We start from the raw sequence: 24,419 nt of genomic DNA on the forward strand, positions 1-24,419 counted from the left end.
AGCATGGCAAGGATAAAACACAAATGAGCAGCCACAGAAGCAGAGGCTTGGAAATGTCACAACCCTCCCAGTTCCCCATGCGGCTACACTAAGACATGTTGCCCTGATTTAGAAGATAACACATCTGCATTCCTCAGGAAGAGAAGGCAGAGTTGGTGTTGCTTCATTAGTCCTTTTCTCCTGCTGTATGTACCTATTAAGTATTTCTGATAATGCTCACTGCTAAAAACTTCTGAATGGCAGTTACCAGAAGGTAAAGCAGAGATATGGGTATTCTTTTACATCCTTTAGTTTAATCCTACAGCCAAGGATGTCCAACAAATGGTGACTTACTATGCAAGGCTCCATTCTTTTCCTGGTAAAAATATTCTCAGGCCCCAAAGTAGTCACTAATCCAGTGAGTCTTGGGATGTGATAGGTAGGTCGGGATTATGAGGGATGATTTTAGTTGATTGACAACTGTTTTTCAGTTCAATAGCTATGTATTTAACATTTATTAGATATATAAATAACTGGAACCACAAAGTTGCGATTTCATTGATACAATTGCTTAAGTAGAGGTTAAATTAGGTATTTACATTTACTGAATCAATTCAATTAAAATAAAAAATAAATATATTCAGATAATAGGCACATGTAAGCACAATCAAAAAGGAGAACTCAAAATGGTGAAGTTTGGAAAATAGTGCTTTGATTCATTATCATAAGCTTTATGTCTTTTTAGTCTAGCTATTTAAACCTCATACTTCTGCTAGTGTGGTTTTTGACAGCCATAATCCAAGAGGCAATATAACACTTGTAAACTAAGTTTAAATTACCTCTTTTATCTAATATCAAAAGAGTTAGATGAAACTTCGTAGTTACGTAACCAACATGTTCTTGCCTTCCAAATTTCAAACTCAAAGAAATGAAATGCTTAGGCTGACTTCCCTAGCTCTACAGGAATAAGCAAGACCTCTATAACAACAAAGGCATAGATGTAAAGATGCAAAACAGCCCCTAAGTTTTAAACAGACCCAACCAAACCACCCATGCAGGTTGCCTAAGACGGATGGTACCACCAGAAAATAAATGCACCTATGGAAATAATCTTGCAACACCCAGATATTCCTCACTGAATTCAGGTTCAAACTAGTCATTAATAAACACTGGTCTCTAGAGAACTGCCTTAATATGTTGCAGAGATGTAGCAGGTTTAACCTTTAAGTTCCTGTTGACCTGGCATGCAGTTACTATTCTCATATATTAAGAATATATTAAAAGGTTGAGGAGACTAGAATTCAAAGAAGTGGCCTTGGACATCCTTGTATTCCAAATAAGCAATTCAGAAGACATTAGCTTGGGACCTAAGAATAAACTTGAATGAGATTCTGAATGACAGGCATGAGAAGAGCGCCCCCAAAGGTATCTAAAATTAATGTGTGCACAAGCTTTTAACATGCAGCAGTAAACCGCCTTCTAGACATGCTTTTTTGGTTCTTGGACAAGCATTCTTAAGCCTAGGCAGGATGGAGGAAGGGGAGTGGTTGGAGGAAAAGAAACTGCCTCATAAAGAACAAAAGTGAGCACAAAACCTATTAAATCTAATATTAAACTAATGACTCAGTCTTTATTCATGGAAAATTTTTTAGGTTTACTAAAACTTACCTGTCATATACTATGTCAGGGGTGTAGCTCCATGAATTTGCACTCAAATTTGACACAAAAAACAGTTCTAGTACTCTAAATGTGGAATGGCTTAGAATCATTTTTGCTCTATGTATGGTACTCCAAACATTCCGTACCAATCCAATAATTTAAAAAACCTGAAGCACTATTAGGGAGATGTTAAGTTCTCCCAAACACCAACTATTCTCTGTGTTAATCAAGTCAGTTTAGAAGCTGTATAAATCCTTCAAGCTATTCCAAAGAGAGATGAAATGATAGTAACTAAACTCATCTTTCAAAACACTAATTTAAGATATGTAAGTTACTGAATGCCTCAATACCACGTCTGATTTCATAGTTCACCCACTGAAATTTTGATGTCCCTCAAGCCAAGGCTTTAAGTGTCTGACTTCACAACACCTGATTAGATTCACTGTTTCCTGTATCAGTTACTGAGATAGATAAGCTATTTCTCTCAAATATGTATTGCTAGCCACAAGGAGAATTGAACAAGATGTTGCTCCATTAATCTAGCAACTTTAGGTCATTACAATCATTCTTATAATCAGAAGGCAGCACATGATATAAGAAGAAATAGGTTTGCAGATAAAGATAGGATTTACCTTGAGCAATGGAGTCAAGTCAGCCAGGGTAGAAAACAATTTGCCCTTTTCCAGCTGTGTAAACTTCTATAAATTACTTAGAATCCTGTTTTCTAATCTAGAAAATGGATATAATTATACCCACTTCATAGGGTTATTATGGAGATCATGTAAGGTCTCTGACACAATATCTACCGTGCAGTAGGCAACAAGTAGCTCTTACAGCATGGTGACTAGAGACAAGGCACTTAGTGTTTGGGTGTGCAGAAATGCCCAGAAGGGATCATTGCTGCATGAGACAGAAGTCAACTAAACTGGAAGAATTCCAAACAAGAGGTCTTTAAAGTTGCAAATTATTCCTTGGAGTTGGGGGAAACTTATTCTGCCTGGTTTATATCGCCTATTAAGAAAAGAAGTCATTCTAGAAAAAACAGCCTGGGAAACCTTCCTTGTAAAGAGGAGCCCCACAAGCAATGGAGCCCAGAAAGCATGATGAATGACCCAGCCCAGATTCCAGGACTTCAAGGATTCCTCAAGCTTTGGCATTCCCCTCATGACTTTACATATAAAGTTATAAATCATGATTAATTTAATCACTATGTAGGAAGTGTCATATACAAGAGGTAAACAGAAAAGACACAGGAAAAGTAAAACTGACTGTGCAGGCTCTTGCAGGAGGATTAACACCTGGCAGCCAATGTGGGAGGAATTAGGCTTTATTGTCTGTTTTTCCTCCAGCCCCAAAGTAGTTTGAAACCAAAATCTTGGCTCTGATCTAGACAATATCTATTTCTCTCTCTACCCATCTGGAGTCTTATATAAATAGATGTATATCTGTAAATATGGGAGATGGTATAGTGCTGGCTGATGTTTCAGAGCCAGAGTGCCAGTCCAAGTACTTTCACTTAATTTTTATATGCTTTTGGGCATGATAATGGGCTGTGTGTCAAAAATAGAAGAGATAGATAGATACATAGATAGATGGACAGGCAGATAGATAAAATCATGTTGCATATCACTTAAAGTCGTTAGAGGGTTAAAAGAAATAAACCATGATAAGACCATAGCACCATATCTAACATACAGTGTGTGTTCACTTAGTATTAAATATTTACTATTATTATTACTATTAACATTATTTACCCAATAAAGTACCTTATCTTAGTAGAAAAACTTATGGATCAAAAAATATGTGTTAAACCAACACGATATTATAGGAGAACAAAGTCAGAGTGGTGATACTACCAGACTTTAAGACTTACTAGGAAGCTGCAATAATCAAGACAGTGTGGTATTAGTGAAAGACCAGATAGATCAGTAGTACAGAATAGGGAACTTAGAAATAGACCCACACAAGTATAGTCAACTGACCTTTGACAAAGGGCAAAGGCAATTCAATGAGGAAAAGATAATCTTTTTAACTAATTGTATTGGAACAACTGGACATCTGTATGCAAATAAATAAGTAAATCTAGGCAGATACCTTACATCTTTCACAAAATTTAGCTCAAAATGGATCAAAGATGTAAATGCAAAATACAAATTGTGCTAGTAGACAATATAGGAGAAAATGCAAATGATTTCGGGTTTGGCGAACACTTTTTAGATAAAACACTAAAAGTACAACCTATGAAAGGAAAAATTAATAAGCTGGACTTCATTAAAATTAAAAATGTCTGCTCTACAAAAGACACTGTTAAGAGAATGAAACAAGCTACAGACTGGAAGACAGTATTTGCAAAACACATATCTGAAGAAAAGAAAAACACCTATCTGATAAAGGACTAGTATCCAAAATATATCAAGAACTCTTAAAACTCAACAACAAGAAAACAAACAACCCAGCTGAAAATGGACAAAAGTATAGAGTCACCCCACCACAGATGATTAGACACATGACAAATAAGGATATGAAAAGATGCTTTGCATTATTTGTTAATAGAAAAATCTCAAATTAAAACAATGATGAGATACCACTACATACCTCTGATAATAGTCAAAACACTGACAACAGCAAATACTGGAGAGGATGTGGCAGCAAGAATTCGCATTCATTGCTAGTGGAAATTAGAAATGATACAGCCACTTGGGAAGACAGTTCGGCGATTTCTTGCAAAGCTAAATAATCCTAAGATTTAGCAATCATGTTCCTTGGTATTTATCCAACTGATATGATAGTGTACAGCCACACCAACACCTGCTAATGGAAGTGTACAGCAGCTTTATTTGTAATTGCCAAAACTTGGAAGCAACCAAAATGTCCTTCATTGGGTGGATGGATAAACAAACTGTGGTACATCCAGACAATAAAATATTATTATTCAGTGATGAAAAGTAATGACTACCAAACCATAAAAAGATATGGAGGAACTTTAAATGCACATTGCTAAGTGAAAGAAGTCCATTTGAAAAGGCTACATACTGTATGATCCCAACTATGTGACATTCTGGAAAATGCAAAACTATAGAGACAGTAAAAAGATAAGTGGTTGCCCGGGACTTGGGGAGAAGGACAGAGAAATGAATTGGTGGAGAATAGAGGAATTTTAGGGCAGTGAAGCTATTCTGTATGACAACTGTAATGGTGGATACATGTCTATACATTTGTCCAAGCTCATAGAAGGTACAACACAAAGAATAAATTATATTGTAAACTCAGTACTTCAGCTAATAATAACATATCAATACTGGTTCGTCAATTCTAACAAATGTGCCACACTATGCAAAATGTTAAACAAAGGAGAAAAGGGGATAAGGGAAAAAAGATGGTAACCCTCAACTTTTCACCTATTTTTTCTGTAAACAAAAACTGCTCTAAAAAATAAAGTCTATTAATCAAAAAAAAAAAGAACATGTACTAAGGAATGACTGCAAGAAAACTAGCTGACAGTGTATTCAGGGAACAGGCTGAACTGCACGATGGGTGAAGGACAAACTGTAAGAAGCAACTGCACCAATCCAAGTAAGAAGCCGTGAGGACAGGACTCATGCCAGATGGTCCCAACCCTATTGTAATGTCTTGAACTTCTTGAACTCAAGAAAAAAATGGACCAGCTCCCATGTAGCCAGAAGAGAAAAACATTATCATAAGGGATTTAGTAAGAGCTATGGCTATTAAAAAAAAAAAAAACAACTTTCAATTTCCTTTCCAATAAATAATGAAAACAGAATGGATTCCTTCTTATGATACAGGCAGTTTAGCCTGAAATGAGAGGAGTGATTATATAGGCTTTCATAGATAGTCTTCTAAGTCTATGTGAAATTGATGCATTTGATGTTATCTTTAACTTTGTTTCACCAAAGTTCTTTTAGAAAATGATTAACCATCCTTGAATATGTATATCCCCGTTCTCCTCCCTAAAGCAAACCATGAAGCTGACCTTGTAACAAACAGTACAATTCTGTATCAGTACCACAATTAAAAGCATCCGTCCATCTGACCTTGTGACTGTAGACTTGAGGCTGAGTTTTTAATCCACTGCTTGTTTGCCTGTCCACAGCATGTTAATTTGGAGAGCAATTTTCTCATCAGGCAGTCACATGAGATTCTTATTGCACCAGTTTCAGCTATTCCAGAGGTTGACTATTTCTTTGAAGTGCCCCCCTACACCCCCAGCACAATGTTCACAGTGAGCTTATAAAAGCTGTATAACCCATTTTCTCACTGCCAAATTTGGTGGCATTTCATTCAGCTCTTTTTGGGTGCTAGATTATCAGATAAACAGGCAAATATACAGAAATGTAATTTTATAGGTGTAGGTCAAGAAATTGTATTGGATGGAATATGAGTGGCAATAAGAAGAAAGAGAATAAAGATTTGTAAGTTTCCATTGTGGCAACTGAGTAAGAAGTGTTGTCATTTACCAAAATGAGGGGCATATTTGAAAGGTAAGACAGTGAGTTTAATTTCGGACATGCTCAGTTTGAGGGAGCTATGGAATCTCTAAGGTTCAGGTGTCCAGTAGGCAGTAAGAAATTAGGAACTAGAAAATCAGAAGGAAGAAGTTGAAAATATTCAGTGATCATGGATACATAGGTAGAAACTGAAGCTGAAGAAGATGAAAGTGTCCAGGAGATTGGAAATGAGGAGAGGAATAATGTGTAGGTCTATAGGAGGTCTGAAAGAAAAACTAGAGATATGGTAAGAAGTTATTGCTTTGGTAACAGTGAAAGAGGACTTAAAAGATGAGAATGGTGGGGTAGAATCTCTAAATGTGGCTACTTAATGGGTGTATGCAAGAAATGAGTCAGAAATGATTCCAGTGTTCTGATCTTAGAAGACTTTGGAGGAACGTAGTACTATTAACATGTTCATTTATTCATTCAAAAATGAATAAAGCACCATTTGTGGGCTAGTACTGTGACACTGACCAAAGTCAGGGGAATAAGCACACCATATGGAGACACTAATGTGTCTGGTTTTATGTATGTTGAGTTTGAGGGTTGTCAACGTGGAAACATCTAGCAGATAGTAGCAAAGAAGAAAAGTCAAGGCAAGAGACCGCTTCACAGAGTGAAGACCCATTAGTAGAGGAGATCACTAAGGGAGGAAAAAGAAATGTCTCTATTGTTATGTATGTAGATTTAGATAATACCAGAGGATGTTACTTAGAGGAGAAGAGGAAGAGGAGGAGAAGTAAATAACAGAGGGAAAAGGAATAGCTGTACTAATAAGAGTTCTAGGAGAGGTATTAAAGAGGCCAGAAATGTAAGATTTTCAAGAGACAAACAGGCTGCAATACACATCCCAGAGACATATCAAAGCAAATGAGATCAAAGGAAAACATACTGAATTTAACCAAGAGTTGGGATAGAAACCCAATTACAAAGGACCATGGGAAGAGCTGACGCTGAGAGCAGGGACTTCAAGGTGGGATCATGGTTCATGAAATTGATTTTTAGAATAGTGGAAATTGAAGAGTATTTGTAATCCCTGAATAATAAACCAGTGAAGACAGAGAAAATGAAATCATAGGAGAAGAGGGGAGGAAACCCGTCCAGAGGAAGCAAGACAATATGGGATCAAAAGACTTGGGCAACATCCAGGCAAGATATGTCTTCACTGTGACGTGAATTAGCCTCACTTGCAAGGATTTCAGAAGACTGGAGTTAAGTATTTCACATAAAAGAGAAAGATCTCTGTGCACCACGTTTTCATGTCGTTTATTCTCAGTTACACAATGTTCCAATGGAGAGTATGGCTTCTCATTATCCAAAGAGAATTCTCCACCACAGTAGTTTACAACCTCCCATGTAAAACTAACAAGAAGTAGTGGCAACAAATTCTATGTTACGTGGAATAATCTTGTCCAGGAGTTAAACAGAAACTTGCAAAGAAAAAAAAGGCAGTAATTTTCAAGGAACTGTGTGTATTGGGGGAGGAGGAGCAGGTGTACGTTGCTTTCATCCTTTATTTTAAAAAAAAGGCCCTGGGAACTTCAGGAGCAGGATGAAGATCAGGAAACCGAGGCGTTTCTCAGACTTTTCTACCTGCTAATTCTGCCTGCGTTGTTTCTTTCTGTTCTTAGCTCTGGCCTCAACTGCTATGCCTTCGAATCCTAGTTCTTCTCAAACTTGAATCCATTTTTCTCTCACCCCTAAAGTGGCAGATTTTCTGTTTTTTTTTGTTTGCTCTTGTTTCTTCATCACAAGGAAATGAGAAGCAAAAAAATGTGAAATTGTCTCAATGTGCTGAGAGTGCCACAGGACACACACACAAGTTTACAAGGACTCATAAAAGTCCTTGCACGAGTACTTGTCTCCTAGCAGCGACCCAGAGCTCGGCGAAGGGAAGCCGGGAGCGCACGCCGCGATTGCACCGCCCAAAACCCCCGCCTAGAGCAACAACCTCTAGGCTGCTCAGGGCTAAAGGCGTGAGAGCCCCGAGGACTCCCGGCTGAAGCTGAGCTTACCGTTCCCGCCCCGAGCCGAGCTCCTTAAAATCGAGTAGCCTTTCCCTGCCTCCAGGAGCTCACGAAAGGCTGCCACCCCAAGCGAAAGCAGCGTGTGCACACGTCCACACGCAAAGAGCACATGCACGAGACTGGCTGGGTGTGGAACAGAGGCGCCCCGCGCGCACCGCTCGCCCAGCAGGCACACGCGCGCACCCGACCCCGGCCCTCCCGGCGCCCCCGGGCGACCCCGGCGCCCGAGCCCTCCACCCGCGAACCTCACCAGACAGCCGGGTAACTTTCCAGGTGCGCAGCCTGTCACCTTGGCGTCGCCGCCCCTGCGTCTCCGCGTCCTCTGCCACGCCGCCCTCCCTAGCAGCAGGTCCGCTCAGCGAAGCCTGGCCGTGCGCAGGGCGCGCCGCGCGGGCTACGTGGGAGCAGGGGACGCGGGCGAGCGCTGCGGGCAGGAGCTGCGGTGGCTAGGGCGCTGCCGCCTGGCTCATCCGCGGGGGCCGGTGCGGAGGAGACGCGCAAGGAGGGAGGGAGGCTCGGAGGGAGGAGAGGAGGAAAGAAGGGGGCGGGGGTCAGCCGGGGCTCTCGCGGGGAAGGGCAGCCCGCCGTTTTCCCTAGAGGTGGGGTCACCCGCGCCAGCGCGCACCCTCGCAGGCCGGACCTTTACTCCCGAGACAAGCTAGCGGCGACAGCCGCAGTCTGCACTTTATACCCCATACCCTACAGAGTGAAGCAACCTGAGTAGGGAGATAACACCGTGGTTGTAAGCATTTTTTGTATGTTGTTATTATTCTATTTCAAGTGTGTGGGACGAGGGGAGAGGAAAGTCCAGGGACGTGCTCATGTTCTCCCTCCCCTCCCTGCGCCCCCACCCCTCCAATGTGTTTTCACTGCGCACTCTCCCCCACCTCGCCTGGCTTCCCAGAGCGCAAACCAGAGCCTGTATCCTGGACGTGCTCTCCTGGTTCACACCAGCGTCCTTCGAGAACACATGCGACCCCGGGGCCGCTGGGCGACATGCCCTTCCCGGACTCTGGCTCCGTAACTTCCACGGAGTGTGCCGGCGATGCGGGGGCAGTGGTTTGAACCGAGTTTCAAGGGACAGAGATTGTACCTTCGCGATCGGCAGGTCTCGTGGCAGGGAGCGTCCTCGATCGCCCAAACTGGTAATGCTCTCCGCGTCGCCTTTTGATTACATGTTTTTTCCTGAGGCTTGCATTATGGTTTTCTAAATATATATATACCCCCACCGCATTATTTGCTGTGTTCTGGAGTTGTGAGATCGTCGTGTGGCTTTTCCCCTCTCCTCCTGCCCCCAGAGGAATTCCACTGGTAAATCCGCCGAGGACAAGGGCAGTTTCTGTATTGAGGACCGGGACATACAGTGAGGGTTTCTTCTTCACTCTACCTCTAGAGAATGTTAGAGCCCAGCTCTCCTGGGCTTAAAACCACACACAAGGGGACTCATGCAACACCGGTCTACACTAGTACATACATAAACATATAGGAATGGGGCCCACATATGTTGAATGGGGCCATTAAATTTCAGACGAGGAATAATATAGACCTGTTTGTTTTTATGCTAACTGGAAATAAAATAAGCAAGACTATGAAGTACTTTTTCATGAACATATGCCAGTCTTTCCATTTTATGCAGGCCTTCAAAATACCTCAACTAGAGGAGGTGGTTCCAGAAAGAATTCCACAGGAAAAGGAAAAATAATTAAATCATTGTTAAGTCACGGTAATAATGGACTTTTAAGTCAATGAACTGAATTTGTATGAACAGTTTAACAATGAAAAAAGTAGAAAATCAGAGATTTTCAGAGTCCTTACAGTTCCTTTCATCCATTTTTGGGGTGAACTGTGAGTTGCTATTTAATAGGTCCAGAAATTGATGTGCTGGGTCAAAGCTTGCATTTTTTTAAATGAATAGAATAGAATAAAAATATCAGAGTACATCATGATAGTAAGAGTAAATATGTCTATAAATCTTTCATTTCAGTTCAGTGTTTATATATGTGTGGACTGGGTCAACTATGTAATACGCATTTTCGGTTCCTCAAGGAAAAAGCTTGAAAGCCACAAATATAGTGCAGGCTGCTGCCCAGGGTCACCCAACTAGTCAGAGTCTAGAGGCAGCCAAGGTTCCTCCCCAGGATCCTGTACGCAGTCAACAATACCACACTGAGTCTTAGAGAACAAGGAGGAGGGTGAGGAAAAGGAGAAAAGTGATCATTTTTTAACCCTCTATCCATTCTTTCAGGATATTGAGTAGCTTGAGTAGCTCCTATACCTCAGTCCTGACACTAAAATCTGGAAATTCGATGGTGAACAAAATCAACCCATGATCTTGGCAATTTAAAAATCTACAATTCATTGGTTCCCTTGACAGCAAACATACACAAAAGTAACTATGACTGTGGCAATGCTATGAAGGAAAATATGATATGAAGGCAAAAAGTATGGGGTTATAATTTAGATGTGGGAGGCTATAATTAATAATTAACCCAATTTAAAATGTCCTAAATGATAAGGACATTTATTGTTTCATATGGCTAGAAGTCCCAAGGTCAGAAGGCTCAAGCTGGTGAATTCAGCATCTCAGTGATGTCAGGGCAGGCCCAGGCTGTTTCCGTTATTCCCCTGCCATCTTCATCACACCAGCTTTGTACTGAGTCTGCCCCACCCATGGTCCCAGCATGGCTAGAGCAGCTCCCATTATGCCAGACAACCCTGACAGTGCCCGCTGGTAGCAGATTGAGTCTCTTTTCTGGAGTGGGAAAACTTTCTCAGAAGCTTCCAGAAGATTTCTTCTCACTTGTCATTAGCCCAAACTGAGTCACATGCCCATGCCTAAAATGCTGGTCATGGAGGGAGGATTACCAGAATTGGTTTAGGCCCTTCAGGGTTTGTCCCTGAACCTTTCAGGATTGCATTCTTCGAGGAGCTGATACCCAAACAGAAAGGAGAAGGTGGCAGTGGATGTTGGGCGGACAATCCAGAGTCTGCTACAGGAGCTCAGACGACCCCTCTGAAAAAATGACATTTAAACTTAAGATGAGCAAGAGTCAGCAAGGAGGGTGGAGGGAAACCCTTCAGGCAGAGGAAGTCCAGTATCTGATCTGACTCTGTGCCACATGTTAAAGGCATACATGCAGTTTCTCATTCACCACATCCATCCAAGGAGGTAAGTGTACCCCAGGAAGCAAGCTCAAACAGTTAAATAACTTGGTCAAGTTCAGAGAACTAATAAGCTGCAGAGCTAGTCTAATTCCAGAGCCTAAAATCTTGACTTCTTCTGCCTCTACAAAGGTAGTAAGAAGGCAAAATCCACTGTCCTTTCCTGGCTGTTGACTGAGGAATACAGGCCCCTCCCCTCCCCCACAGTCAGGCACCCCCTGCCAGGTTCCTCTGGACCCACTGTAGTGCAGTATGTGTGTTCATGAATAAACCCTCTCCTACTGGGTATGCCTCTGCTCCACTGGGTGTCCTGGTCTCTGCCAAGCACTGTCACCAGAGAGCTAGGGTTCTCATGATGTCAAAGCTCCGAGGTCGCCTGGGAGATGTGCAGGGTGAAATGTCATTGTGTCGCACACAGTGGGAGAAGTACCCAAGCAGCCTCAGTGTTTTATAAAGCCTCTCAGCACTTCCTAGTTTCTCTTTGTCACATGGACATGCATCCATGGGGCTGAGCTGGGAGCAGATGACAGTAATGCTTCCATGCTGAACTCAGACTCCCTGGCCCCTGCACACTTAAGTTCTGGTTCAAGCTCATCTACCCTGAATCCTATTTTCCTGGGATAAATTCCCTCACAGGAGGCTCTGTAGCTGTCCTTGCACACAGACTTCTATCAGGCCACCCCATCAGATCAAAATCTTCATGCTCACAGTGTTTGCCCCCCAGCCTGTATCACCCCCAGGCTCAAGCCGAACTCTCTCCTAGAAATCACCAGAAGATCTCCCGAGGACGTGAGAGAGGCCAGTCCACCATCTGGACTGCCAGCCCAGTTTCTCACCCTCTCTTTGGTTTTGCCTTCTGGCTGACTTATCTTACCATGCTGGCCCCACAGGCAGCCATTTCAATTGCTAAGGCTAGAACCTCAGGTCACTGTGCCCTTCTATTAGCTTTACCAAACCCTAACCCAGGAAAAATACTACCATTCACCTTTGGTGTTCCTGCTCTCCAGATGCCAGCATCCCTCAGTATGGTTAGGAACCTGGACCAGTTGGTTCCACCACGGTTTCCTGTTGTCCAGCCTCTCTGTAGCCAACACCCTGTAGCTTTATTCACCTCAAAGCCACTCATTTCTTCCATGGAACCTCACTGACTCTGGAGCATGGTGATTCTCTTCTCTCTGACCCTACAGCAGCACGCTGCTCCGAGTCACAAACACTCGTTAACTTGTCCATCACCCCGATTGGATTTCAGAGCAGACTTTGTTGTATTATTTCTTGTATCTCCAGAACATACACAATTCAAGTATTTTCAATATGTAAAAAGCAACCAAAAAACTCACACTCTTCAATCTGCTGCCTCTATTTTCTTGAAACAAAAAATAAATGAAAAACCTGTTTACCAAGATACTAGAGACTTGAGAGAGAGCCCTACCCTGCGTATCTCAACCTCCTCCATGCAAGCTCATTACTAACATCACACAATCTCCCAAGCCTACAGATGGAGCACCATTCTCCATTCCACCCTATCTCTCCACAGGACGATGGCCTGGCATTTGCCAAATCCCTCCCTGCTAACCCCTGGTGGGGAGGACTGGGAACCCCATGAGCATTAACTCACAGCACATTTGGATGTCATCCCAGTTCCTCCAAAGCCTACGTATGTTGCCTATTTTGAATTGGCTGGTTTCCTGACCACACTGTCCTTGAATGTCCTCCCTTTTCTATCCCCACTCCCACTCATTCTCAATTTTCTCAGGAGTCTGTCCTTCCTTCCTTCCTTCCTTCCTTCCTTCCTTCCTTCCTTCCTTCCTTCCTTCCTTCCTTCCTTCCTTCCTGCCTGCCTGCCTGCCTTCCTGCCTTCCTGCCTTCCTGCCTTTCTCTCTCCTCATATTTTTAATCATTGCAACTAAGCAGATGTATGTCTTTTCTTCAGAACTCCCACAAGGGCCCTTTATCTCAGCCCTTCTTAAGGTATTTGTCATTCTCTACATTGTATTAATGCTATCTGCCTACATTGCTCATCCCTCTTGTTTGACTGTAAACACCTGGAGGGCGTGGCTCATCTGATCATCTTTGCTGTATCTCTTACTGTACCTACCACAGGTCTGAATTCTAGGAATAGAGAGAGCTGTGACTTATTACTGAGAAGAATTGTGCTTATGTTTCTGAAATTCTACAGAAAGAAATCAAAACATGTTCTTGATTTTCCTTCTAGAATAGAGGCTAGTAAATATACCACAAAGGACCAACATATAAATACATCTAATTTTCTGTTTTTGTCTGCATATGCTGAGCCTTAGTGCATAATGTATTGACTTTCCTAGTGATTTTTTTCCTAATTATGGATGCTTAGTAAGTATTATAGCCAGGGTATACTAACTATGCCCTAGGCTCACTATGTATGGCATTCCACCATCCTGTCCTATTTTAAAGTCAATGTGAACCATCCATCCAAGACTTTGACCTCTCAACTCCTTAGACCTCATATCCAACATCCTTCATCTCCACTCAGCTTCAGCCACCCATGCCCATAGTCATACCTGGAATCTCTTCTAAAATCACTGGTTCAGGTAGCTTATGTGCACCCCAGATCAGATCAGCCCTCCCTGCCCCGACAGCTTCAGCCCTTTGCCTTGCTTCTCAGACATGGTCACAGCAGTGCCTCATGCTGGTCCTATGGTTGTACAGCCTAGGCTAATGCTGTCACTGACCTCAGCCTCCTCTGGAGTGAGAACTAGACCAGCATGGCCTCCATAGCACTCACCAGAGGTGGAGGGCTGGTAGTTACAGCTCCCAGGTATGATCTGACTGGACCCACAGAAGATCTGACTTCCCTAGCTGCTGCCTGGACTGGCTCAAAACACATCCCAAAAATACAGTAGAATTAATGCCCTGTTGGGCTCACTTTGACCATTGAAAGACAGGAACTAGGAAGAAGCCAGCAAGTAATTGCTCAAACTTCTTGCCCACCCAGGAGCTGTTTGAAGATGCTATGGTTCTGTACTTCTGACCGCTCAAGCATGACTCAGCAACCAGCTTCGTTTAATAGAGAAGCTGTGGACAGATTGGTAATGCACTACCTCAAATCTGCTTTTTCTCCTTCTCACTCCCATTTTTCTTTTCCCCTCACTCCTGCTTACATCTCCTAATTAATGATTGTTAATTAAGATGACATCTCCTAATTAAGAATTATTACATAAGCTTTGCCTCAGGCTCTGTTTTCTAGAGAACCCAAGCTAAACTTAGCTAAGATAAAATGGTACACTCTATGACCACCATCTTCCATTCTTCAAGCTTATTTGCTCAATTACTTTCTCTTCAAATAAAGTATTTTACTATTTTTTCTTTCAAGTGACCTCTAGTTCCTTACTTTCTATTTCCTTCCTCTCTGTCTTTACCCTGCTTCTTACTCAGTTTTGTGTACAGTGCTACTATACAGAATATAAACTGAATATGCTACTATGCTGAATATGTACTGAATATACTACTGTACTGAATAATGTACTACTATACTGAATATAGTAATATACTAAACATTATTGTATTTCAAACTATATTATAACTGTATGGTATTGGCATAAAAATAGAACCATAGATCAATGGAATAGAATAAATAACCCCAGAAATAAACCCATACATATATGGCCAGTTAACTTATGACAAAGGAGGCAAGAACATACAATGGGGAAAAGACAGTCTCTTCAATAAATGATGTTTGGAAAACTGGACAGCCACATGCAAAAGAATGAAACTGGACCACTTACATCACACACAAAAATTACCTTGAAATGCATTAAAGACTTGAACATAAGGCCTGAAACCATAAAGCTCCTAGAAGAAAACATAGGTATAAGCTTCCTGACATATGTCTTGGCAATGATATATTTCATCTGACACCAAAATCAAAAGCAGCAAAAACAAAAATAAACAAATGAAATACATCAAACTAAAAAGCTTCTGCACAGCAAAGGAAGCCATCAACAAAATGAAAAAAGCAGCCTACTGGATGGAAGGCAACCTACTGAATCATATGATCCAACAATCCCACTTCCAGGTATTTACTTGAAGAAAATGAGAACACTAACTCAAAAAGATGTATGCATCTTCATGTCCATTGCAGCATTATTTACAATAGCCAAGATATGGAAACAACCTAAGTGTTCATCAGTGTGTGAGTGGAAAAAGAAACTATGGTATATATATATATGATGGAATGTTTTTCAGTCACAAGAACAAATGAAATCCTGCCATTTACAACAACATGGATAGAACTTGAGGGCATTACGCTAAGTGAAATAGTCAGAGAAAAACAAATGCTATATGTGGAATCTGAAAAAAGAGTTAAAACAAGCTCATAGATACAATGAACTGACTAGTGGTTGCTAGAAGCAGAGGGGCAATGGGAATACATTTTTTTAATCCAGAATGTGTGTGTGTATGTCTATATACCAATTTGTACAAAAACAACAACAAAATAATGCAGTGAGTTATTTCACACTCTTGGTATCTTGCCTCAGTATTGGATCCTGCAACAGCCAGATGAAGATCCCATCCTGGAGGAAACCCACTTCTCACGTTCTCTTTCTTGTGCATGGACGGTAAGTGCTAGTGGAACAAGGCAGACGTGGCCCTGTTCTCACGGAACTCAAGTTCTGGGTCACTGGTAGGAGATTAGACTGGTAAAGCCGTCTAGAGAGCCATCTTGCATGATTTACTCTAGTAAGTATGCATACAGCCCAATGGCAATTCCCCTTCTGAGTATACTACATGTCCCAGAGAAATTCTCATGCTGGTCTATATGGGGACATGTTCAAGGAGGTTTATAGAAACTTCTTCTGCGTTGTTATATAGGGGCTGGAGGGTACTTGGATATCCATCTCTGGGATATGTAAATTATCAGAGGATGCATGCCATAGAATATTATATAACACTTAGGACAGCAGATTTCATATTCATAAAGCAAAGTGATATGCCTTAAAAATAGTGGAATATGAGATATATATAAACACAACACCCTTTGCATAAATTAAAAATATGTATAAAATACAACAATACCCATTTTATAAAAACACAAAAAGGTACAAATTCAGCACATTGTAATGTTCGCTTCTGTGGAAGAAGGGGAATGGGAGCAGAGTATTTGAATAAAGGAAATACTAATGGGAAAAAGGAAAAACTCTACAGAAGGAGAGATAGAAAAGAAACAGACAATTAAAAGAGACATTTTCCAATATTGACAAGTGTTACAAAGAAAGTGAAACAGAATAATGTGGGTTGGTTATAAAGGACCACTTCTGAGAGTTGGTCAGACAAGACCTCTCTGAGAGAGCATTTAAGCATTTGGGCTCTAATCCAGCATGACTTGTGTCTTTATAAAAAGGGGACATGTGGACACAGAGACAGACACACATAGAGGAAAGATGATGTTAAGTGACACAAGGAGATGGTCATCTGCAAGCCAAAGACAGAGGCCTGGAGCAGACCCTTCCCTCACAGCCCTTGGAAGAAACTAGCCCTGCTGACACTTTGATTTTGGACTTCTAGGCTCCAGACTATGAGACAAGAATGTCTGTTGTTAATTCACCAAGTGTGTGGTACTTTGTTACACGGCTCTAGAAAACCACTAGATAATAATAACTAACATGTGCTTAGCCCTACAATGCATGTGAACACTGTGCTTGACATGCATTAATACAATTAATCATCATCACAAAGACCCTTGAAATACAATTATTGCTACTATTATTATTATTTTAAATAGGGAAACTGAGGCACAGAGAAAGTAGCTACCTCAGAATCTCCACACCAAACCTAGAAACCACCTGCCCCAGGATGTGTTGTCTTTGCTCACCTCCCCTAGGATGATGTGTCCCTCAGCCTGTCTGTCAATGCTTCCACCTGGGTTGTTTATCCCTTCCCACCCCACTTTGCTCCTCAAAATTAAGTTTCTCCCACCTTATAGCAAAGGCCTCTTCTGTCGTGTCTAACACAGCTCCCATCTGCACTCAGTCTTCATTTCCTGTGTCACCCCTTTGACCCTCAGTGTATTGTTCTCAGAGTGCTGCTGTAACAAATTCCCTACAACTTAGTGACTTGAAACAATTTGCACCACAAATTTATTTTCTGCAGTTCTTGAGGTCAGAACTCAAACAGGTCTTTGTCAGGGCTGCCTTCCTTCTGGACACTCTGGGGGACAATCTGCCACCTTGCCATTTCTAGCTTTTGGAGGTTGTCCACATTTCTTGGCTCATGGCCCCCTACCATCTTCAAAGCCAGCAGCTTGGCATCTTCAAAGCCAACAGCTTGGCATCTTCAAAGCTCTCTCTGATTCTGACCTTCCTGCCTCATTCTTGCCCTTGTGATTACATTTGGATAATCCAGATAGTTCAGGATAATCTCATCTCAAAATCCTTAATTTAATCACATCCACAAACTTCTTTTTCCCCGTGTAAGGTAACATCTTCACAAGTTCTGGATATTAGGACGTGGACCTTTGGGGAGAAGCTGTTATTCTGCCCACAACACTCAGTATCTGGTTTCCTACCACTCTGCCAAAAACACTGACCTCCATGTTTCTAATTTCCTTAGAAATTTGCATCTTAGTTGGCTGCCCAGCAGCACTGAATACAGTTGCCCACTTCGTTACCTAGGCATGGCCTCAGTGATCACAGAGACTCCAGATTTCTCTCCTTCACTAGATGCTCCCCTTGCCAACGACTCTGCCTCTAGACACAAACGTTGGAAGTCTTTGCTGCATTGATCAAGACTGTCATTCCTCTCTGTGGCTGGCGGCCCCTTTCAGTTCTGCAGAAAAGAAGGAGAAGCATAGCGACACCCGCGTTTCAATCACCATCTGCATGCTGGCAACCCCCAAATCTACATTTCTGGGTCAGACTTCTCCTCTGTGATCCACAACTCAGCTAATTTTTTGCTATTTCCACTCAGGGACCAAGATGCAAGCTGTTCAATAATATGTCCGAAAGTAAAGGAACATATTTTCCCCAAGAACTATTCCTTAAGTGTCTCTTATATGAGTAAGCCATTTTCCAGTTCAAAATTCAGGAAGTCATACTTCTCTTCTTCTCTCCTTCACTCTGCATAAAAAAATCCATCACAAGGTCCTGACAATTCTGCCACACACATGAATATCTCTAATATCCATGAAATTCTTTCCATCACCGCTATCAGCACTATCGCTTGCTTGAGTGGCTGTGAGAGTCCCCTCCTGCTCCCACCCCAACCCCCAATCCCCAGCCCATTCTCTACCCTGCTGCCAAAGTGACCTTTTTAGAACACAAAGCAGACATTGTCACTTCTCTGCTCAAAGCACGTTAATCTAATAGGCATATAGCCACATTGCTTAGGGCCACAGGTTATCAAGGACCTGTGAAATTATACAGGACCTGGAAAAAAAATCATTACCTCCAGAGTAAAAGAGAAATGTACAAAATGTTTAACTGAGTATCTACAAAGCATATGTGATATAAAGAATCATAAGAAATACATATTTGGTCATTCATATGATCAAATATTTATTTCCCAGGTGTATTTGATCTTCATCCACAGTTCCTGAAAACACTGCAGATTCTTAAAGGTAAAACGGGTGTTTGTCATGTTAATGAGGGACTTTTGGACCCCCATTCAAGGGCAGGGGCTGGAGGTTGAATCAGCCAATGGCCAATGATTTAGTCAATCACGTAGAGAAGGCCTCATGAAACCTGTGAGAAGAACTTGTCACTCTCGGCTGTCTTGGATCCTACTTCTTGGTCAGGGACAGCTTCTATGCTTGGGGAAACTTCACACCTCCACAAGCCACCAAGTCAGGCCCCAAGCTCCAGGAGGATAGAAGCTCCTTTATTTAGGAACTTGCCCTGTGTATCTCTTCATCTGGCTGTTGGCTCACATCCTTTATGGTATCCATTATTAAACTGGTAAACCTAAATTGTTTTTCTGAGTTCTGTGAGCCACTCTAGCAAATGAATCGAACCTAAGGGGGAGGTTGTAGGAACCTCCAATCTGTAGCCAGTAGGTCAGAAGTACAGATTAACTGCCTGGGGCTTGTGACTGGAGTCTGGATTGGGAAGAGGAGGGCAGTCTTGTAGGATGGAGCCCCTAATCTGGGGAATCTGGTGCTATCTCCGGGCAGATAGTCTCAGAATTAAGTTGACTTCTCTGACACCCTGCTGGCATTCAAGAATTGCTTGGTGTTACATGTAGGAAGACCCTCTCTCACATATTTACACACACTGGAACCAGATCAGGAACCCAAATGGAGTTATACTACTATTACTGCTGTGTATAATACTATTATTGTTGTTGTATATGAAAGAACACGTATCAACACAATATTATGCCAACTAGCAATTCAAGTGTATGTGTATTCGTATGTATTTATATGTATATGCATACATATAATCAATTTTAAATCAGAGAAAAAGGAATAATCATGTAATAACTCAATTTTTTAACTCATAAAAATTTTTCATTAAAAAAATGTTTGCATATTGAATGGGATGCCAATATATTGAATGTGCTTAATATGTTGTGGAAGTAGAATCTCCAAAAGTCAGGGTGCATAGGACCTATTAAAATTCTAAAACAGTTATGCCTCCAAGGCCTTCCTGCTGCTCTTATAATAAAGTCCCAAATCTTTAACATGACTTTCTAGTGTGCCAGAGCTGCATTTTGTATCTTGCCTTGGGAGATGTCCCAATTGGAGGAAAACACTGGCCTTCCAGGAGGCTCTAGGCCAGTGCTTCTCAGGCATAATATCCATATGATCGCCTGAGGATCTTGTTAAATGTACTTTCTGATTCAACAGGTCTGGAAAGGGGCTGACATGCTGCGTTGCATTTTTCACAAGTTCCTAGGTGATATCACTGCTGTTGGGCCACAAATCACCCTTAGAGGCATAAGTCACAAGACCCCAGAGGGCAGCCAACCTTTCTGCTGACCACTCCAGTAATGCTAAAAGCTCCATGGGATTTAAGCTGGCTTGGAGGTTCAAGGACCCTGGGGTGCTTATAGCCTGATGGAAAATCTTTAGAGAGAAGAAGTTGGTTTTGAGAATTAGAAGATGAGATGCCAGGGGGCTTTCCTCTATGCAGTGTTAGCACTGACGGAAAGGGGTGGGACAGCAGGAGAAGCAAATACACTTCCTTCATGTGTATGTGCTTGCCCTCTGGACATGTTCACACAGCCCAACGCCTGCCCCAAACCTGCTTCCTTAAACTAAGAATCTGGCTGAGAATTTGTCCATATCACAGCCTTTATTTAGCAGCCTTACAATCACATGTTCACGTACCTGCATTAGGATTAAGCTGTAAACTCCTGCGTGGCTGAGATGAGCTCTTCTTCTTCATGGTAATCAGTTAGTGGATTATCAGTTACTGAAAGAATGGCATTACATGCCACTCAAATACAGCTTCCAGCCAGAGGCAACATTGTTCTGGAATGATGGGAAATACCTCCGTCCCGCAGGAGAACCTTGTGTACAGTGAATAGAGATGGGTTAGCTGTTTTGGCACTCAGATGCAGCATAGCCAACAAGTGAAAATAGCACATAGCAACAGCTCTATAAATGTCAGTCCTAGCTATATATTAAAAAGAACACCCATGTCTATCTAGCAATAGCCAGGATAACATAAGCTGTTTGCTAATAGTGGCTGGGTTTAACTGTTGGTTTGTTGTACTTGTTGCTTATGTTGTTGTTATATATTAATTTGTATTAAAAGTAGTGACAACTTTACCATCAAAGTAATGAAAGATAAATGAAAGTAACTTGAATGTTACATTTTTTCATTTGGCTTTTTTAGAATACCATGTCATGGTGATATGGACTATTATTTGCCCATTGTGGCATTTAAACAAAAGAAACCTGGCTTGAACTATATATTATATTTATCTTTTCACATAACCATTCAAGAGGAACTAAACCCATTAGGACTTCACTGGAGATATAAAGTTGACTTATTTCCCAAATCTAGACTGTCTGTAAATGATTCTTCCTCCCAGAAAATTCTCCAGACATCATAGTTTTCATTTAATCAGTTAGCAATAGTATTTCCCTGAATAGGTAATAGAGAACCTATTTAGTTTCTGTACGTCAATGGGGTAAATTGTTTTCCTGATTTTGCTCAGTCTATGTAAACAATGTACCTCTAAGTGAGCTCATTTGATGCCATAATGCCAGGCAGAGCCATCTGCTCAAAAACAGCAAACAATAAAGCATCTCCAGGCCTGTATACAGCCAGCATGTTGCTTGAAGAAGCAAGTGAAACACAGCTACATATAGTCTTCTGTCTTAGCATATTGTCAGCTGTCTCTGTTTATTTCCATTTCATGATCTTACCAACGGGGGTAACCACAGATTACTCTAAACTAAGTGACCCTCTCCTTTTCCCTGACCATTTTATTTGTTACAGACTTTGCAATTCACACATCTAATTTCCCTTTCCAAACCCTAATTGGAAGTGAATTAACCAATTTAATGATCATTGTGGCCCATTTAAAATATACATTCCTATATTAATGAAACACAATAAGAATTGCAGGCATAATTCGTTCTGGTTGCTAGTTATTTCATATTATAAATGCCAAGATTCAGTGACTATTTATCAGGGGTTGGCCACAGGATATACATCTTCTAGACTGGGTATTTACAAACATTCACAGAGTGTACCTAACACAGAGTGGGTGGTCAATAAATATTTCTTGAGTTGATGTATAAATGTTGCTAAGTTACTTAGCTATAAGACCAGAAGCTCACACCTTGTTTGGCAATTTAATAAAAATGGAAAATATGTGAGGATCAATTTTTTAATTATAGATTTTTATTAGAAATTCTGCAACTGTGATTAAGAGTTATTTTATTTTACCCATTAATGAATCGCTGCTTATTGAGAGAACATTTCAGAAACTACATAATTAGCATGCTTTCCAGTAGCTGATTGTAATGACTTGCCCTTGAACAGATTTTATGTAGGAGGCTCCATGATGCTGGGAGGAGAATGCTTTGAGGGTTTGCCGCAGGGAGAATGGACGGTAGAGGTTGACCTCAGGGCAGGCATTAACTATAGGGTTCCAGTTGCTGATTCCTGGGAAAACAAAAGTAGTATTGCCTTCTAGAGAGAATAGTCCAGAGGAATAAAGTAGGGAAGGGGGTGTGTATCCTAAACTATGTAAATGGTTCACCTTCTGCCTTTACATCAATCTATGCATCAGCTAGAAGGAAACACTCTCTAGGTAATACTTCCTGAGAGGGCACTGGGCTTTGAAACTTCCTGTGAGTCCATGTTTGTGATTCAGTGATTCACTGATTCTTGATTCTTGCATTTTGGGCTCATAAGACTTTCACAATTGTAAAATTATTAAGGACCTCAACATACTTTTGTTTAAGTGGGTTATATCTATCAATATTTGTCATACTCAAAATTAAAATGGAGACATTTTTATAAGTAGTTATTTATTTTTAAATACTATAAAACCATTAAATATTAACATGAATGACATCATTTTATGAAAAATAACTATTTCCAAACAAAGATTGAAGAGAAGCCCTGATTTTATGTTTTTGAAAATCATTTTAATGTTTGGCTTAATAGAAGATAGCTGGATTTGCATATTGACTTCTACATTCAATCTGCTGTTTTATCACCTAATCACACAGTGCCTGGAAAACTCTATTGAGTGAGAATTAAAAAGGCAAAAAAGGTCTCAGTATTGTCATAATAATTGCTCTGATCTGTGATTCCCTGAGAAGATAATGGGTACTCCCATAGGTCCCTAGACTATATTTGGAGAGCTATCGCTCTAAATTATGAGCTCCATAATACTTCATTTATCATGGGTGCCCCAAAGGCATCCACCAGAGTGGCTCTCTCTGGGATTCAGCCCAGTGGTCCAGTTGGCTTCCCCAAGCTCAAGCTTCCAACAATGGCAAAAAAGAGAGGGTTGAGAATTACTCGGCTCTGGGGTGCTTTCTCAATTCCTGAGTTTAAGTGAATGACTGAATGAATGAATGAAAGAATAAGGCCACTCCTGAGTTTTAATATTTAAATTTTCTTGATCTTGAAATTAGATTATAGACCCCATCATGAAGCTGGATTAGATACATTCAATCTGAGGTTAACAGAGATTAGACAAGCTTTTGGCTTTTTGTATGATCTTTTATCACCTGCTCCCAGACCTTATAAAATATGGTGGGAAAACTGCCACATGTTGGGCTTCTAATCAGCTGTAATCATTCATTCAAACATTCCTTCATGACCAAATTATTCATGCAGCCAACACTTTTATTCAACTCTGAGGATTCAAAATTTTAAAAAGCAAGTTCTCTGTCTTCTAGAAGAAGTTCACAGTCAAATAGAAAATACTGTAATTCTAGAATCCGTGCATTTAATCAGCATGCACTAATCCATTCAACAGATATTTATTGGGCACCTATTATGTGCCATTATTGGAGCAGGTGGAAAGAAAAACCATTTCTTGTCTTATGAAATTCAATCAACAAGGGTATAGCTCTGGGAGTAAGGGGGTTCCCCACCAGGACCCAGTTCCCTATGAATTTGGTGAAACTGAAGGAAGACAAGGGACAGGGCAGGTTGGGAAGAAGGATTTTATTGCTCACAGCTCAGTCTCTTGCTTGGCTGTGCTAGCCAGCCCCGACTCCAAGATGCATGTGCACTCTCCCACCCATGCCTTCCATGAGGAATTCTAGGGGGTGGGTCCCTGGTGACTGGTGGGCACCAGACCGATTACATACCAGGAATGGAAGGGAGGAGAGAGTGGCTATTTTCTCTTCACCACTTGCCCTGGCTCCACCAGAGGTTCTGCAATAGTAAACATCCACTGATATGCAAATGGGCTAAGGCCAGGGGGGAAAATTGTGGGTGAAAACTTCCATTTACCCCACGTAGGGCTATAAACCTAAATAAGTTATTTAAAAATACTAAGTCAAAATAAAAGTAAGTGCAAATCTCAATAGGAACTTGGAGGAAACAGTGAATTTTTGGCTAGGGAAGTTAAATATTTCTGGCTTGGCAAGAGGCCAAGAAACAGGAGCTTTGATTCTGTGATCTGAAAGAGC

The 24,419-nt window shown here is 41.3% G+C and overlaps 1 protein-coding gene across 1 annotated transcript in view; it reads right to left on the minus strand.

The window, feature by feature from the left end:
* Positions 1-9,082, minus strand: part of PRKG2 (protein kinase cGMP-dependent 2) — a 100,007-nt gene extending 90,925 nt beyond the window's left edge. The window contains exon 1 of the mRNA XM_036906427.2: positions 8,424-9,082. The gene's annotated coding sequence lies outside the window, so the exon portion shown is untranslated. The remainder of the gene's footprint in view (positions 1-8,423) is intronic.
* Between the last annotated feature and the right edge of the window lie 15,337 nt (positions 9,083-24,419).

Source organism: Manis pentadactyla, chromosome 5, assembly GCF_030020395.1.
Source record: "Manis pentadactyla isolate mManPen7 chromosome 5, mManPen7.hap1, whole genome shotgun sequence".
Lineage (NCBI taxonomy): Eukaryota > Metazoa > Chordata > Mammalia > Pholidota > Manidae > Manis > Manis pentadactyla.